The sequence below is a fragment of the Pleurodeles waltl genome, chromosome 5 (genome assembly GCF_031143425.1).
Source record: "Pleurodeles waltl isolate 20211129_DDA chromosome 5, aPleWal1.hap1.20221129, whole genome shotgun sequence".
NCBI classification, from domain to species: domain Eukaryota; kingdom Metazoa; phylum Chordata; class Amphibia; order Caudata; family Salamandridae; genus Pleurodeles; species Pleurodeles waltl.
In genome coordinates, this window is record NC_090444.1 from 1,839,542,729 (window position 1) to 1,839,561,444 (window position 18,716).

At 48.0% G+C, this 18,716-nt stretch overlaps 1 protein-coding gene across 1 annotated transcript in view; it reads left to right on the top strand.

The window, feature by feature from the left end:
- DNAH8 (dynein axonemal heavy chain 8) overlaps positions 1-18,716 on the top strand; it is a 9,979,189-nt gene that overhangs the window by 7,651,379 nt on the left and 2,309,094 nt on the right. The window lies entirely within an intron of this gene.

Sequence of the window (18,716 nt, forward strand, 5' to 3'; positions counted from 1 at the left end):
TAAATTGCAATCATGTGATGATTATATTATTTGAAACTTAGACTGTCAGTGAAGTGTTCCTTTAATAGGACAAAATACCAAATCTACCAGAGGTGGCATGCTTCATCGTAGGAATTCTCCTCACACTGTAACAGCAATTCACAGTATGGATTACAGCTTCCACTCTAAACGGGAGCTGCTCTTCAGATGTTTTAGTATGTTATGATGTTCCGTATGGAGTCAAACAAGTGGTTAGGCTAGCAGAGTGTAAAAATTGATGTAGTGTAAACAAAAAGTATGTAATCCTTGTGATTAAAACTGACTGATTGAAAGTGGCCCATTCCCTCTCCTGACCAGCGCTCATCCTACCACTTAGACCTTCCCCGATGCGAGTAACAATATCAACATTCCCGCCATCGCCAGCAGCACCTGGTGGCCTCATCCACATTCTGAACCCCAACTCCAATACAGAGCCGGATTGGGATCGAACGATGCTGACTCGGGTGTCAACTGGGTCCATGATTCACTTATTTCTGTGGCTTCGGACTTGGGGAGGATTGCAATGGCTCACTGGACCATGAAGAATACCAGACCCTGGATCTCACCTCTGGCGGTTGTGAGAACCTGGCAGATGCCTCCATACTGGATACTTCTCCAAATACTGGCATGGTCTCTCCTATCGTGGCAATGGAGGAGGGAGCCTCTTTTGCAATGGTGGTAGAGAGCGTCTGAGTTTCTTGACCTTCAGTTGCCCTCAGTGACAGTCAAGACTAACATCTTGACTGTGGTGTTTCAACCAGGAGTGTCACCCTCAGAACATCTTCCTCCATATCTCCTTACCCCTGAGACCTTGGTGGTCCAAGCCTCAACTCCCCAAGTAAATACTGGGATATTCCCTACCACCCCACCAGATAGGGCGTTCAAGAGGCTGGATACCTTAGGGAAGAAGATGTTCTCTTCCACCAGCCTGGCACTGGTGTCCATGAAACTGTGTGCCTTTTGGGCTGCTACGCCCATGCTGTGTGGGATATGGTTGCACAGGCTCTGGTAACTGTCCTAGTGGAGCCATGGGCCCGCACTCTTCCAAGCTGTTGCTGATGGGAAAGATACAGCTAATTTCACAATTTGATGTGGACCAGACACAATCTACTCACTGGGCAGAGTGATTTCATCGTTAGTGGTCTTTACGCGCCATGCCTGTCTGAGGACAATTGGCTTTTCGGTGGGTTTGGCCGAGCATCATAATGGACATGCCCTTTAATGACCTTCGTCTCTTCAGGGACAAAGCAGACACTGTGCTGGTGCGCTTCAAGGATAGTAGAGCTACTGCCAGATACTTGAGCCTGTCCATTGCCTTTCACCAACCCCAGTCTGCATTTTGCACCTTTTGTGGCCAGGTAAGCAGCTTTCAGCTGTGTCTTTACCAGCCCAGACACCATGGCGTGCAAGTTTCAAAGCCTCTGTGTGGCCGAGGGTGCAGTACCCACAGACCCCGTGGGTCGGGTACCCCAGCAGCCACAGCCACCAAACCCCTTTGGTTTGCCCTCGTACATTCATGGGCACACAGTGGGAGACAGAATCGGCCATCACCTGCCCCACCGGTGGTCTATAATATTAGACCAGTGGGTTTTGCAGATTGTTCTAAGGGGCTACTCCGTCTCCTTCATGACCACCCCTCCCCCCATGCCACCCACGTATGATAGGATATAGACCATCTATCCCCTCTCTGCCAGGAAGTGATGGCTCTCTTGCCCAAGAGAGCCATAGAGAGGTTAAGGGTTGTTATTCCTGCATATTTCTGGTGCCCAAAAGGGACAGGGGCCATGGTCCTATCCTTCCCCAACCAGCCTTCACAGTAGCAACAGATGCGTCACTCCTGGGATGGGGTGGCCACCTTGGTGAGGTGGTGGTCAGGGAACTCTTGTATCTGGTGGAGTCAATGCTTCACATCGACTTGCTGGAGCTCCGAGTGATCCAACTGGCATTGAACGCCTTCCTACCCTCTTTCAAGGGCAGGCTAGTGCAGGTGTTCACAGACAACACCATAGCCATGTGGTACTGCAACATGCAGGGCAGATTGGAGTCATGGACGCTTTTCAAGAGACACTGCGTCTCTGGATATGGCTGGAACAGCAGGGAATTTATCTGATGGTTCAACACCTGGCAAGTTCTCTGAAATTCAGAGCTGATGAACTCAGCCGTCGATGCCTAGCAGATCATGAGTGCCATCTCTATCCGGAGATGGAACAAGATCTCTTTTAGCACTGGGGAAAGCCTTGGTTAGATCTATTTACCTCCACTGAGAATGCACAATTTCAGTTTTGCACGTTTCCAAGGCAGTTGTGGCTCGGAGACTCTTTTCATCTCAAGTAGATGTCAGGCCTCCTGTATGCCTTTTCACCTATACCACTCCTGCCCAGAGTTCTCAAGAAGATCAGGAACGACCAGGACCACATTATCCTAGTGGCTCCTGACTGGGCACAGAAAGTTTAGTATCTCAAGCTTCTGAACATTAGCATCGATCCTCCGATCAGGCTGCCTCTTCAAGAGGATCTTCTGTCAGAGCAGCAGGGGAAGGTCCTCCACTTGTACCTCTCAACTCTCCATCTTCTTGCATGGAGATTTAGTAGCAACAGTTGACAGCTTTCAAACTTCCTCCTGAGGTCTGAAATGTCATTCTGGCAGCCAGACGTCCCTCTACCAAGACTATATGCACCTGCTGATGGAAGAAATTTGTAAATTATTGTACAGAAAAGTCTAAAGTCCGAAATTGACAGACAACTCAGTGATACAAAAGCCTACACACATCTACCTGACAACCCTCTACAAAAAGTTGTAAGTCTAATCGGTGACAGACTGACGTATTGGAAGAATTTGTACCTTCTCTCAGACCAGGAATACAGATATCTGTACAATAGTACAACCCGGGGGCCATGTATTTATATTTTACCTAAAGTTCACAAGTCTGGATTGTTCCCTCCTGATAGGCCTATCATTTCTGGTATAGGCTCACCTACTGAACAAATCTCCAAATACAATGACTCATTTTTGCAACCACTGGTACGCAATTTACCATCTTACATACAGGACTCTAGGGATCTATTGTGTCAATTGGAGGATATAGATTGGATGGATGAGCGCACCTTTGTGACCCTTTACGTTAGCTTATTGTACACCTCCATTCCATTGGAAAAGGGTTTAGATATGCTTTCCCTAACACTTGCTGATCGTGATGCAACCTTATATGAACACACTCAAATGCTTCTGGATCTCACTAGACTAGTTCTTGAGAAAAATGTGTTTTTACATAATGGACAATGGTATCAACAATGCCAGGGGGTGGCCAGGGGAGACAAATTTTCTCCTTCCTATGCTAATCTTTACATGGCACAATTTGAGAAACGCCATCTTTGGTCTAACTGCCCCACTCACATTACTCAACACATCCTGTTCTGGGGCAGATACATTGATGATATACTCACTATTTGGACAGGTAGCATCCAGGACTTGGAACAACTTACAGACCACCTCAATACAAATTATTTCAATCTAACCTTCACGTACAAAAGTGATAGTGCCCAAATTGAGTTTCTTGATCTTCTATTATACATTACCAGGAATAAGATTTTATCCAGACTGTACAGAAAACCGACAGCTTGTAATTCCATTCTCCACACACATAGCGCACACCCTAAGTCTCAAATTCAAGCCATACCTTATGGGGAGATGGTACGGGTACGCCGAAATTGTAGTGACAATAAGATTTTCACAGAAGAGCTTGTAAGCCTAGCACAACGTTTCCGTGCTAGGGGATACTCAGAGGATTTGATTTCCAAGGCTAGCAAACGGATTGCGTTGAAACAACGTCAATCTTTACTTATAGGAGGCCACACTAAGCAGACCCACTCGGTGAGGCGTTGTGCACTTGCCATGTACTATTCGGGATATGGGATCTTCATTGTGCATTGGGGTATGTCATGTAACAGGAATGTACTTTCATTCACATATTACTGTTCATGTTTACCCAATAACTACTACTATTCTGGCTGCTTTACACAAGTTTTGGTTTACATATATTTTTGTTGTCTCTGTATAACACACATGTCTTCTGCACTTATGTAATTATTACTATGTATTGCTTTTTATTTCTCTTTATTGTTATCGTTGTTCTCATTTGAACTCTCTTATGACAAGACTTGACAGCGACCTGTTCTCATCATAAATCTTGTCTTTTCAACGTATGGTGTTTTTCTCATCTTTCTTCTTGTAGTTTCTTCCCTGCTCTGTGTTTTAAATCTTTTTTCTATACTCAGCCTTCTTTCACTCACCGTCAGAATAATCCAACTTGGTCTTCACATTTTGCATTATTCAGTTCCCAGTTTCAATATGGCTGCCATTTAGTTAGTGTCACTCAAACTCTATTTTCTAATGGTCTTTATAGACCGACCTCGCTCTCTATGACTTTCTCTTCACGTGATGGCGCGGACTTTAAGTTGCGTGTATAACGTTTCACTGACTGCTTGCCGGATTGAAACACAACTCAGTTCTATGGCACTTGGCCTGGTAATGGTGAGTCGGAGGCTGGGTTTTCGTTTATTTCGAAACGTAGAACCCTGCGGTCAGGGGGTTGTCTTCCTGCACTGTTCCTTCGGTTCTGGTTGTGCTTAGTGGCTCACTTTGGTACTTAAGAATGGGCGCCGGGAGGGAGTGCTATGCCTCATTTTATGTTTTTTACTTGTAGATTGTGACTAATGGCGGTATCAGTCGTTTCATTCTGTGACTGTCAAACGTCGTTCTAAATTGGGTACTTTGATGTCTCACCTAACCGCTTGGAGGGTTGTAACTTTATCTATGCACAACTTACTTAGCTTAACATAAGACTACCTTGATCTACTATATTCAGCCTACATATGTGTCTCCAGGCGTTTTTGCTCTATTGACATAACTAGACACTTGTCTTTTTTGGCATTGTAGGATTTTGACTGTTTGCATAGGCATTTGGGGGGTTTATTAGTTGGGGCTCACATACATTTAATTCATAATTTTTCCTGGTCGTTTGTAAGTGACTTGTTTGGGGGTTTTGCCTTCACTTCTAGTATTTCTTTCTAAGTAATGGCCTTTCATCTTATTTTAGAATTTTGCTATTGGACTTATCATGGTCCATACCTCTGGTTACCTTTCATCGATTTTAGACTTTTTCACCGTCGAGGCATACTGATACTGGATAGCCTGATTAGAGGTATTTTTCAGATTTCTGGTTTTTTTACGGGCCCCTCACCCCGTTTTTTGCGTTTTTTTGCATTTTACAACATGTAACTTTTTGTGTTTGTTTTGTTTCTCTCTTCTCACATTTTCAGACTCAAAGACTCACTTTACTTTGTGATTGACGTATTGATTTCGCTTTTATTACTTCGTCCAATAGGTATGATCATAGGCTTGATGGTCTCTTTTTTACTCTTCAATTGACCTATTCTCTTGCAGGGGGTTTTATGTATCATTCACTGTCTCCTTTTTCTTCTTGCTTACCGTACTAAGTTCTCTCTTTGGGTACTACACTTAGCTGCTCCGGGTGCTTCAAAACTATGCACTTTTTGCAAACCATTAGGATCTGTTGTTTTTTTTACCCTCTCTTCCCCTCTTTGCACTCGGCATGTACATATGGTGTTTCCTCGGTAGTCCTCTGTGATTTATGGTAGTTTGGCCATGTACACGGTTCTCATATTTGACTGGTTTTCATTGGGATCCTATCACTCTCTGTATGGTCCCTCTCCAAGGACCATAAATTCTTGCAGGTGATGGTTCTAATTGGTCGCGTCTACCATTTATGTTCACTTAAGAACAAATCATAAAGTATGGATATATATGTTTTCCTGCAGCCTTGAAAAAATCACCAGTGTGACGAAACACCTGTTGGCTGTGTTTGGAGTGATGTTCTCTTTTCACTGAATGTGACTTTGCCTATAAATAAAGAGATCATATTTCAAGAAAAGATGTGAACACCGACGTGGCTGTTCTCTTCATCTATCCAACAGAAACCATACATTAGGGATTGTAAAGACTTGTGTCGTACTGTTGTATACTGTGTGCTGTGGTCTTTTTTTTGCTTGTTTGTACAGAAAAGTCTATTGACCCTCTTTTTGCCTCACTCTCTGATATTGCTCTCTTTGTTATTACCCTTGCCCAGCAGGGTTGTGCTTTAGGGTATTATTAAAAGTTACCTATCTGTTCTGTTTGCCTTCTAGCAGCTGCCTGACCAACACTCTTTATTTACGTCCCCTACTGCAAGTATATTCCTCAAGGGCTTTGTACATATGTTTACCCTTTCCCCTTTCATTATGCCTCAGTGGGATCTTAACTTCTTAATGTGTATTCCTTTTGAGCCTCTCCATAATTGTCCTCTCTGGCTGCTAGCATCATAACAGCTTTTCTTGTAGTATTAACATCTGCACAGAGGGAGAGTAAGCTGCAGGCTTTATCATCCAAGCTTCCATTCCTGTCTGTTTTCCCAGACAAACCAGTACTTCACCCTACGGCCTCTTTTCTCCCGAAAGTGGTGACTCCATTCCATGTGGGCCTATCAGTCACCCTGCCCACCTTTTATGCTCCTCCGCCTGCCTCTAAAGCAGAGAAGCAACTCCATTGTCTGGTCCCATAAAGAGCATTGTTGTTCTACCTTGACCACACAAAAGAATTCCGGGTGGACGACCAACTCTCCATTGCAAAGAAAGGTCAGGCAGTACAGAAACAAGCCATTTTGCGCAGGGGTGTTCTCTACATAAACATTTGCTATGCATTGGCCAAAAAGCAGCCTTCTGAGGACTTAAGGGCTCAGTCCATCAGAGGTAGAGCTGCGACCACTGTGTTAGCATCTGGAGTCCCAGGCCTGGACATCTGCCAGGGAGCAACATGGGCATCCCTGCACACATTTGTAACACACTACTGCCTGGAAAGTCTGGTCCGCAGGGTTGGACATTTCGCCCATTCGGTCCTGCATGACTTCCTAGTCCAGTAAATTTGTCTTCAGCCCACCGCCAGGGGCAGTACTGCTTGGGTATCTAGTCAAAGATAAGGAATGTGCGTCTAGATATCCTAATGAGATGAACAAGTTACTTACCTTTGGTAACTCATTATCTGGTAGAGACAATATCTAGCGGCAGATTCCTACCGACACACCCATTCTCCCTGATCTGCGGAAAGATTTCTAGGGTCAGGGAAAATCCCTTTCAGGGCCCTAGTTTGTACTTCATGGCTCCACGCCCCCCGGTGTGGAAAGTTGTGAAAAAAGTAACTTAACGTTCCCGTGCCAAGGTGGTCTCTGTATAGTTGATTGCTACATCACTTCCGGCATGTACAATGCCGATGCGCAGAACTGATCAACGCCACCTACCGGCACGCAGTGGTACTGCTCACGCAAAAATCTTCTGGATCCAGTGTGACGCCTGGGAAATTCAAAGGTATGGAATCTGCAGCTAGATATTGTCTCTACCAGATAATGCGTTACCGAAGGTAAGTCACTTTTCTTCACCACTGAGAACGCACAATGTCAGCTGTAGGAGGCTGGACTGGCTTGTAGTGAGTACCAAGGGGTACTTGCACCAGGCCCAGTTATCCCTTATTAGTGTATAGGGTGTCTAGCAGCTTAGGCTGATAGATAATGGTAGCTTAGCAGAGCAGCTTAGGCTGAACTAGGAGACGTGTGAAGCTACTACAGTACCACTTAGTGTCATATGCACAATATCATAAGAAAACACAATACACAGTTATACTAAAAATAAAGGCACTTTATTTTTATGACAATATGCCAAAGTATCTTAGAGTGTACCCTCAGTGAGAGGATAGGAAATATACACAAGATATATATACACAATAGCAAAAATATGCAGTATAGTCTTAGAAAACAGTGCAAATAATGTATAGTTACAATAGGATGCAATGGGGAAACATAGGGATAGGGGCAACACAAACCATATACTCCAAAAGTGGAATGCGAACCACGAATGGACCCCAAACCTATGTGACCTTGTAGAGGGTCGCTGGGACTATTAGAAAATAGTGAGAGTTAGAAAAATAACCCTCCCCAAGACCCTGAAAAGTGAGTGCAAAGTGCACTAAAGTTCCCCTAAGGACAAAGAAGTCGTGTTAGAGGAATAATGCAGGAAAGACACAAACCAACAATGCAACAACTGTGGATTTCCAATCTAGGGTACCTGTGGAACAAGGGGACCAAGTCCAAAAGTCACAAGCAAGTCGGAGATGGGCAAATGCCCAGGAAATGCCAGCTGCGGGTGCAAAGAAGCTTCTACTGGACAGAAGAAGCTGAGGTTTCTGCAGGAACGAAAAGGGCTAGAGACTTCCCCTTTGGTGGACGGATCCCTCTCGCCGTGGAGAGTCGTGCAGAAGTGTTTTCCCGCCGAAAGAACGCCAACAAGCCTTGCTAGCTGCAAATCGTGCGGTTAGCGTTTTTGGACGCTGCTGAGGCCCAGGAGGGACCAGGAGGTCGCAAATTGGACCAGCAGAGAGAGGGGACGTCGAGCAAGACAAGGAGCCCTCTCTGAAGCCGGTAGCACCCGGAGAAGTGCCAGAAACAGGCACTACGAGGATGCGTGAAACGGTGCTCGCCGAAGTTGCACAAAGGAGTCCCACGTCGCCGGAGACCAACTTAGAAAGTCGTGCAATGCAGGTTAGAGTGCCGTGGACCCAGGCTTGGCTGTGCACGAAGGATTTCAGCCGGAAGTGCACAGGGGCCGGAGTAGCTGCAAAAGTCGCGGTTCCCAGCAATGCAGCCCAGCGAGGTGAGGCAAGGACTTACCTCCACCAAACTTGGACTGAAGAGTCACTGGACTGTGGGGGTCACTTGGACAGAGTCGCTGGATTCGAGGGACCTCGCTCGTCGTGCTGAGAGGAGACCCAAGGGACCGGTAATGCAGCTTTTTGGTGCCTGCGGTTGCAGGGGGAAGATTCCGTCGACCCACCCGAGATTTCTTCGGAGCTTCTGGTGCAGAGAGGAGGCAGACTACCCCCACAGCATGCACAAGCAGGAAAACAGTCGAGAAGGCGGCAGGATCAGCGTTACAGAGTTGCAGTAGTCGTCTTTGCTACTATGTTGCAGGTTTGCAGGCTTCCAGCGCGGTCAGCAGTCGATTCCTTGGCAGAAGGTGAAGAGAGAGATGCAGAGGAACTCGGATGAGCTCTTGCATTCGTTATCTGAAGTTTCCCCAGAGACAGAGACCCTAAATAGCCAGAAAAGAGGGTTTGGCTACCTAGGAGCGAGGATAGGCTAGCAAGACCTGAAGGAGCCTATCACAAGGAGTCTCTGACGTCACCTGGTGGCACTGGCCACTCAGAGCAGTCCAGTGTGCCAGCAGCACCTCTGTTTCCAAGATGGCAGAGGTCTGGAGCACACTGGAGGAGCTCTGGACACCTCCCAGGGGAGGTGCAGGTCAGGGGAGTGGTCACTCCCCTTTCCTTTGTCCAGTTTCGCGCCAGAGCAGGGCTAAGGGGTCCCCTGAACCGGTGTAGACTGGCTTATGCAGAATTGGGCACATCTGTGCCCAACAAAGCATTTCCAGAGGCTGGGGGAGGCTACTCCTCCCCTGCCTTCACACCATTTTCCAAAGGGAGAGGGTGTCACACCCTCTCTCAGAGGAAGTTCTTTGTTCTGCCATCCTGGGCCAGGCCTGGCTGGACCCCAGGAGGGCAGATGCCCGTCTGAGGGGTTGGCAGCAGCAGCAGCTGCAGTGAAACCCCAGGAAGGGCAGTTTGGCAGTACCAGGGTCTGTGCTACAGACCACTGGGGTCCTGGGATTGTGCCAACTATGCCAGGATGGCATAGAGGGGGCAATTCCATGATCATAGACATGTTACATGGCCATATTCGGAGTTACCATTGTGAAGCTACATATAGGTAGTGACCTATATGTAGTGCACGCGTGTAATGGTGTCCCCGCACTCACAAAGTTCAGGGAATTGGCTCTGAACAATGTGGGGGCACCTTGGCTAGTGCCAGGGTGCCCACACACTAAGTAACTTTGCACCTAACCTTTACCAGGTAAAGGTTAGACATATAGGTGACTTATAAGTTACTTAAGTGCAGTGTAAAATGGCTGTGAAATAACGTGGACGTTATTTCACTCAGGCTGCAGTGGCAGGCCTGTGTAAGAATTGTCAGAGCTCCCTATGGGTGGCAAAAGAAATGCTGCAGCCCATAGGGATCTCCTGGAACCCCAATACCCTGGGTACCTCAGTACCATATACTAGGGAATTATAAGGGTGTTCCAGTAAGCCAATGTAAATTGGTAAAAATGGTCACTAGCCTGTTAGTGACAATTTGGAAAGAAATGAGAGAGCATAACCACTGAGGTTCTGATTAGCAGAGCCTCAGTGAGACAGTTAGGCACTACACAGGGAACACACACATATAGGCCACAAACTTATGAGCACTGGGGTCCTGACTAGCAGGGTCCCAGTGACACATAACAAACTTACTGAAAACATAGGGTTTTCACTATGAGCACTGGGCCCTGGCAAGCAGGATCCCAGTGATACAGTGAAAACACCCTGACATACACTCACAAACAGGCCCAAAGTGGGGGTAACAAGGGTAGAAAGAGGCTACTTTCTCACATCCGCAGTTTTGCATGCTGGAATTTCCAAAGTTGCTGTTGTGTGCAGATGCTTTTCACCTTGAGTGGAGTTCAGGGATTCTGTATGCCTTTTCACCCACATCACTTCTGCCCAGAGTTCTCAAGAAGATCAGAAATAACTGGGCCCAAGTCATTCTTTTGGCTCTGGACTGGGCCCAGAGAGCTTGGTATCCTGAGATTTTGAGCACATCTATCGGCCTCTGATCAGGCTGCACTTTTAAGAGGAACTTCTGTTGCAGCAGTTGGGTAGGGTTCTCCACTGGACCCTGTCAACTCTCCACCTTTTTCCGTGGAGATTGAGCAGCGACATTTGACAGCTTTCGACCTTCCACCCAAAGTTTGTAACGCTATCTTGGCAGCCTGGCATCCAATATACGCCTGCCATTGGGAAATTTTTTGGCATGCTGTACAGAGAAACAGATCGATTCCCTTCCTGCCAACCTTTCTCAGGTTTTCTCTTCATTCTTTCTCTTGCCCAGTAGGTCTCTGCTCTGGGCACTCTGAAGGGCTATCTTTCTGCTGTCTCAGTGTAGGAAAGTACCATTTCGCCTGGCATGTTACCCCGATTTTCACTGTAAGTATGTATGTTTTAGCCCCTGTGTCACTGGGATCCTGCTAGGCAGGACCCCAGTGCTCATAGTATGTGCCCACTGTGCACACTGGTACACCCATATAATTCCATTGTATATGGTACTTAGGTACCCAGGGTATTGGGGTTCCAGGAGATCCCTATGGGCTGCAGCATTTCTTTTGCCACCCATAGGGAGCTCAGACAATTCTTACACAGGCCTGCCACTACAGCCTGAGTGAAATAACGGCCATATTTCACGGCACATAAGTAACTTATAAGTCACCTTTATGTCTAACCTTCACTTGGTGAAGGTTGGGTGCCAAGTTACTTAGTGTGTGGGCACCCTGGCACTAGCCAAGATGCCCCCACATCGTTCAGGGCAAATTCCCCGGACTTTGTGAGTGTGGGGACACCATTACACGTGTGCACTATACATAGGTCACTACCTATGTATAGCGTCACAATGGTAACTCCGAACATGGCCATATAACATGTCTAAGATCATGGAATTGTCACCCCAATGCCATTTTGGCATTGGGGAGACAATTCCATGATCCCCCGGGTCTCTAGCACTGAACCCGGGTACTGCCAAACTGCCTTTCCAGGGTCTCCACTGCAGCTGCTGCCAACCCCTCAGACAGGTTTCTGCCCTCCTGGGGTCCAGGCAGCCCTGGCCATGGAAGCAGAACAAAGGATTTCTTCTGAGAGAGGGTGTAACACCCTCTCCCTTTGGAAATAGGTGTGAAGGCTGGGCCCATCTCTGCAGAAGCCAGTCTACACCAGTTTAGGGATCCCCCAGTCCTGCTATGGTGTGAAACTGGACAAAGGAAAGGGGAGTGACCACTCCCCTGACCTGCACCTCCCAGGGGAGGTGCCCAGAGCTCCTCCAGTGTGCCCCAGACCTCTGCCATCTTGGATTCAGAGGTGTTGCTGGCACACTGGACTGCTCTGGTGGCCAGTGCCAGCAGGTGACGTCAGAGACTCGTTCTGATAGGCTCTTACCTCTCTTAGTAGCCAATCCTCCTTCTTAGGTAGCCAAACCTCCTTTTCTGGCTATTTAGGGTCTCTGCTTTGGGGAATTCTTCAGATAACGAATGCAAAAGCTCACTAGAGTTCCTCTGCATCTCCCACTTCACCTTCTGCCAAAGTATCGACCACTGACTGCTCAGGACGCCTGCAAAACCGCAACAAAGTAGCAAAGACGACTACTAGCAACCTTGTATCGCTCATCCTGCCGGCTTTCTCGACTGTTTCCAGGTGGTGCATGCTCTGGGGGTAGCCTGCCTCCTTTCTGCACCAGGAGCTCCGAAGAAATCTCCCATGGGTCGACGGAATCTTCCCCCTGCAACCGCAGGCAACAAAAGACTGCATCACCGGTCCTCTGGGTCCCCTCTCAGCATGACGAGCGTGGTCCCTGGAACTCAGCAACTCTGTCCAAGTGACTCCCACAGTTCAGTGACTCTTCAGTTCAAGTTTGGTGGTGGTAAGTCCTTGCCTCCCCACGCTAGACTGCATTGGTGGGTACAGCGTGATTTGCAGCTCCTCCTGCGCATTCTTCCAGGATTTCCTTCGTGCACAGCCAAACCTGGGTCCCCGACACTCTAACCTGCAGTGCACAACCTTCTGAGTTGTCCTCCGGCGTCATGGGACTCCCTTTTGTGACTTCGCGTGGACTCCGGTTCACTCCTCTTCTAAGTGCCTGTTCCGGTACTTCTGGGGGTGCTGCCTGCTTCTGTGAGGGCTCCCTGACTTGCTGGACGCCCTCTCTGTCCCCTCATCCAAGTGGCGACATCCTGGTCACTCCTGGGCCACAGCAGCATCCAAAAACCCTAACCCCGACCCTTGCAGCTAGCAAGGCTTGTTTGCGGTCTTTCTGCGTGGGAACACCTCTGCAAGCTTCTTCACGACATGGGACATCCATCCTCCAAAGGGGAAGTTCCTAGTCCTCTTTGTTCTTGCAAAACACTAAGCTTCTTCCATCCAGTGGCAGCTTCCTTGCACCCTCAGCTGGCATTTCCTGGGCTCCTGCCCACTCTCGACACTGTCGCGACTCTTGGACTTGGTCCCCTTGTCTTACAGGTAATCAGGTCCAGAAATCCACTGTTGTTGCATTGCTGCTGTTGGTTTTCCTTGCAGAATCCTCCTATCACGACTTCTGTGCTCTCTGGGGGTTGTAGGTGCAATTTACACCTACCTTACAGGGTCTTGGGGTGGCCTATTTTTCTAACCCTCACTGTTTTCTTACAGTCCCAGCAACCCTCTACAAGCTCACATAGGTTTGGGGTCCATTTGTGGTTTGCATTCCACTTTTGGAGTATATGGTTAGTGTTGCCGCTATACCTATGTGCTCCTATTGCAATCTATTGTAACTTTACACTGCTTGCATTACTTCCTTTTGCTATTACTGCATAATTTTGGTATTGTGTACATATATCTTGTGTATATTTCTCATCCTCATACTGAGGGTACTCACTGAGATACTTTTGGCATATTGTCATAAAAATAAAGTACCTTTATTTTTAGTATATCTGTGTATTGTGTTTTCTTATGATATTGTGCACATGACACCAGTGGTATAGTTGGAGCTTTACATGTCTCCTAGTTCAGCCTAAGCTGCTTTGCCATAGCTAACTTCTATCAGCCTAAGCTGCTAGAAACACCTCTTCTACACTTATAAGAGATAACTGGACCTTGCACAAGGTGTAAGTACCTCTGGTACCCACTACAAGCCAGGCCAGCCTCCTACAAAGGAGGGTTGGGAATAACCTTTAAAAGCTCCTAAACAGGACATAGTAGACTATGTACTTGGCCTAAGATCCAGAATGGCGGAGTACATGAAAAAGGCCAGTAAAAACCTTCAGGCCAGCCAGGAGCTGCAAAAGCAATGGCATGATCAGAAGGCTGTCCTGATCCAGTACCAACCAGGACAGAAGGTGTGGGTATTTGAGCCTGTGGCCCCAAGGGCACTCCAAGACAAATGGAGTGGACCCCATCTACTTGTTGAGAAGAAGGGTGAGGTTACCTATTTGGTAGACCTGGGCACTGCCAGGAGTCCCCTTAGGGTGATTCATGTCAACCACCTGAAACCCTACTATGACAGGGCTGATCTCACCCTGCTCATGGCAACAGATGAGGGACAGGAAGAAGTAAGTGACCCTCTCCCCTGACCAGCAAGGGAAAGGGGAGTGACCACTCCCCTGACCAGTACCTCCCAGGGGAGGTGGCCAGAACTCCTCCAGTGTGTCCCAGACCTCTGCCATCTTGGATGCAGAGGTGTGAGGGCACAATGGACAGCTCTTACTGGCCAGTGCCAGCAGTTGACGTCAGACACCCCTCCTGATAACTGCTTACCTTTCTCTCTAGCCAATCCTCCTCTGAGGGCTATTTAGGGTCTCTCCTGTGGGCATCTCACCAGATAACGAATGCAAGAGCTCACCAGAGTTCCTCTGCACTTCCCTCTTCGACTTCTGCCAAGGATCGACAACTGACTGCTCCAGGACGCCTGCATAACCGCAGCAAAGTAGCAAGAAGAATACCAGCAACATTGTAGCGCCTCATCCTGCCGGCTTTCTCGACTGTTTCCTGGTGGTGCATTCTCTGAGGGCTGTCTGCCTTCACCCTGCACTGGAAGCCAAGAAGAAATCTCCTGTGGGTCGACTGAATCTTCCCCCTACCAATGCAGACACCAAACTTTGCATCACCGGTCCTCTGGGTCCCCTCTCATCTTGACGAGGTGGGCCCTGGAACACAGTAGCTGGACCCAAGTGTCCCTGACAGTCCATTTGCGCCTCTGTCCAAATTTGGTGGAGGTAAGTCCTTGCCTCCCCACACCAGACAGTAATCCTGTGTACTGCGTGAACTGCAGCTGCTCGGGCTTCTGTGCACTTTTGCAAGACTTCCTTCATGCACAGCCTAGCCCAGGTCCCCAGGACTCTGTCTTGCATTGCCCAACTCGCTGAGTTGGACTCCGACTTTGTGGGCCCCCCTTTTTGTTGTGCTGAGTCAACTGTCGTGCTCAGATCTTCTGAACGCCTGTTCAGGTGCTTCTGCGGGTGCTGCCTGCTTCTGCATGGGCTCTCTCTGTTGATGCGCGCCCCCTCTGTCTTCTCCTCCAAGGGGCGACCTCCTGGGCCCTGGCAGCACCCAAAATCCTCAACCGCGACTCTTGCAACTAGCAAGGCTTGTTTGCGGTCTTTCTGCATGAAAACTACTCTGCATCCTCCAGCACGCCGTGTGACATCTTCTGACCAAAGGAGAAGTTCCTGGCTCCTTCCGTTGTTGCAGAATCTTCAGCTTCTTCCACCCGGAGGCAGCCCTTTTGCACCTTCATCCGGGGTTTAGTGGGCTCCTGCCCCTCCTGGACACTTGCGTGACTCTTGGACTTGGTCCCCTTCCTTTACAGGTCCTCAGGTCCAGAATCCGTCTTCAGTGCTTTGCAGTCAGTTGTTGTCTTTGCAGAATCCCCTATCTCGACGTTACTGTCTTTCTGGGGTAGTAGGGTAACTTTACTCCTACTTTTCAGGGTATTGGGGTGGGGTATCTTGGACACCCTTAGTGTTTTCTTACACTCCCAGCGACCCTCTACACTACACTAGGTCTGGGGTCCATCTGTGGTTCACCTTCCACTTTTGGAGCATATGGTTTGTGTTGCCCCTAGGCCTATTGCATTCTATTGTGTTCTACAGTGTTTGCACTACTTTTCTAACTGTTTACTTACCTGATTTTGGTTTGTGTGTGTATATTTTGTGTATATTACTTACCTCCTAAGGGAGTATATCCTCTGAGATACTTTTGGCATATTGTTGTTAAAATAAAGTACCTTTATTTTTAGTAACTCTGAGTATTGTGTTTTCTTATGATATAGTGCTAAGTGATATACGTGATATAGTAGGAGCTTTGCATGTCTCCTAGTTCAGCCTAAGCTGCTCTGATATAGCTACCTCTATCAGTCTAAGCTGCTAGAACACCTCTAATCTACTAATAAGGGATAACTGGACCTGGCACAAGGTATAAGTACCACAAGGTACCCACTATAAGCCAGGCCAGCCTCCTACAAGAGGCAATTTGGCAACAAATTGTTGACAAGATAAACAGTGTGGCAGAAGTACGGAGAACAGTCATTGAGTGCAAGAAACACTGGCATGACTGCAAGCGCAGGACCAAGGACAAAATGGCCAGGAACAGGAAGGCAGCACTGCAGACTGGAAGTGGAGTCCAGCACCGCAGGAGGCCCTGGACCACATGGAGGAGATGGTGGCAGCCATCATTCCTGAGGAGATCGTCACAGGGATTCAAGGACAGCACAGCGCAGACTAAGTGGCATGGGGAACTAAAATGCCTAATTGTTAACTGCAACCAGGTGGGGGGACATACCTACTACACAATGCATGGAAGTCATGATATTCAGGGAGTGGCATGAGTAAAGTGGCACAGCACGGGGGCATGGGCTGTTCAGAGGAAACCTGGTGCATAGTAATACACAACACCAACAACCTTTGCATGGGGGTATGCTGCCATGCCAAGGAGGTTGGAAAGGTAAAGCCAGTCCAGGAGGGTAGGCTACAACGTAAAACTGGCCTGCTGTCACACGACAGCTGGTATTCTTCCTACATGAACTAGGGCTCAATGAACAGTCTCAGGCCATATCCGCAAGTGGGATGTAATATTGACAACAGTTGCCACTACCACCTCTGCTGTGTGTGCAGATCAAGTAGCTAATGGCAGTAACGTCCCCATGGATCAAACACACCCAAATTAGAGGGTTCAGGATGTCATTGTTATCAATCCCCTGAAATCAATACAAATGTTCTAATCCTGTCAAATGTGAATGTCCATAGTTGCTACAAACATCAGCTATTGTCATAAACATTATGAGATACACAGTGCTAATGTCATACCCATGCTGCATATGTCAGAGTCCACCCTGTGCCTTGGTCACAATAGCTCCAATGACACCATGCAACATCCCAAATGTCATACTGCTCAGACAACAGCATTGAGGGGGAGGACATATGTCACCGGCTAGTGAAATACACCCTCACGGTCAGAAGAGGAAATGAAACACTGCTGGGACCATCAGTGCAATCCAATGTAGCAAACATTCCCCAACATCAACATTACACACTACCAATGCTGACATAAGTAGTGTGCCATGCCAATGCTATACATAGTTATGCTAGGTCTCAGCAACATATAGCTGGATGTGAAATATCTGAGACAGGCTCAGTTCCAGATTGTTAAATGTGGTGCAATTGCCATCAGAACACCCACAGCCAGTGCAAGGCCTCACCATGAGAATGGAAGTAGATGGAGGGTTGAGTAGGACAAGAAGGTAGCAATATACAATTTGGCCAGAACCAACACCTAGAGGACATGATTCTGACAAGTCCCCAAACTGACCACACTACATGTGACATGCAGGTGGGGCATAGGCCTGGGAGAATGCTAATATTATAGACGGTAACCTATATCACAATGTGCAACAAATAGGAAGGCAGGCACGTTACATTACAAATGCCGCAACACAGACACACTAATTGTACAATATCGCATTGCAGAGGACGATGGCTCTCCTGGGGATATTCCTGTCCTGGACTTCCCTGATGACATGGTTGACGAGCTGACAAACATCAGCCAGCAGACCCTCCAACATGTCCTTGGAACCCTCCAGGCCCCACCTTCAGTTGCAAGGAGGAGCACAGATACAGCAGCCATCACAGAGGACCCACCCACCACCCCAATTGTATGACCTGCCAGCTCCAACCCAGCTGAGGACTCTGACGACACTGGCACCAGCTTTGAGAGAACTGTAGTTGGAGTACAGCGAGAGCTGGCCAAGGAGGTGCGGGTGGGGATGGAAAATATGGCAACCAGCCTAGAGGGGGTGCGTTTGTGCATGATGTCAACTGCAGAACAGGCAGCAGCCATGCAAGGGCAAACATCAATTTTGCAAGAACTTGAAAAAAGTGTGGAGGAAATCAGCACAGCTGTAAGAGAGTTGACACAACACCTCCAAACAAACCTTTCAACGTGTGCACAAATGCAATATTGACCCCCTCTGGGGCGACCTGGCTGCCTACCACAGTGATGTGGCTGCTATTCTTAAGAACTAGCAGCTCCTCCTTGTTGCAGTACTGCCCTTAATAGCCCCACAGTTGGCAGCTACCGGGATGTCTGACTCCACGTCTTCAAACACTGAGGTGTTGCGCCTTCACACCCACCACCGCCAAGGGCAGAGGAAACAACGCATACATCAGAAGATGAAGACGTGGAACAGATCACCTTCACCCATGAGAGTACCCGGTAGCACTAGTCCCTGCCACCTGGCCACTTAAAACCAAGGTCCTGTGCTTTGTAACATGCTAGTCTTGCAACAGCTGCTCTCAAGCACTGTTCTCCAGCCCACTGTTTATCTTGTCACTCTGCCCTGTGATTGTCTCTCACTAACTCATTGGCAAACCATGTCTCTCTGCACTGTATGACACTTCACCCCAGCATGTCCAATGACATGTTCTGTTGCACTT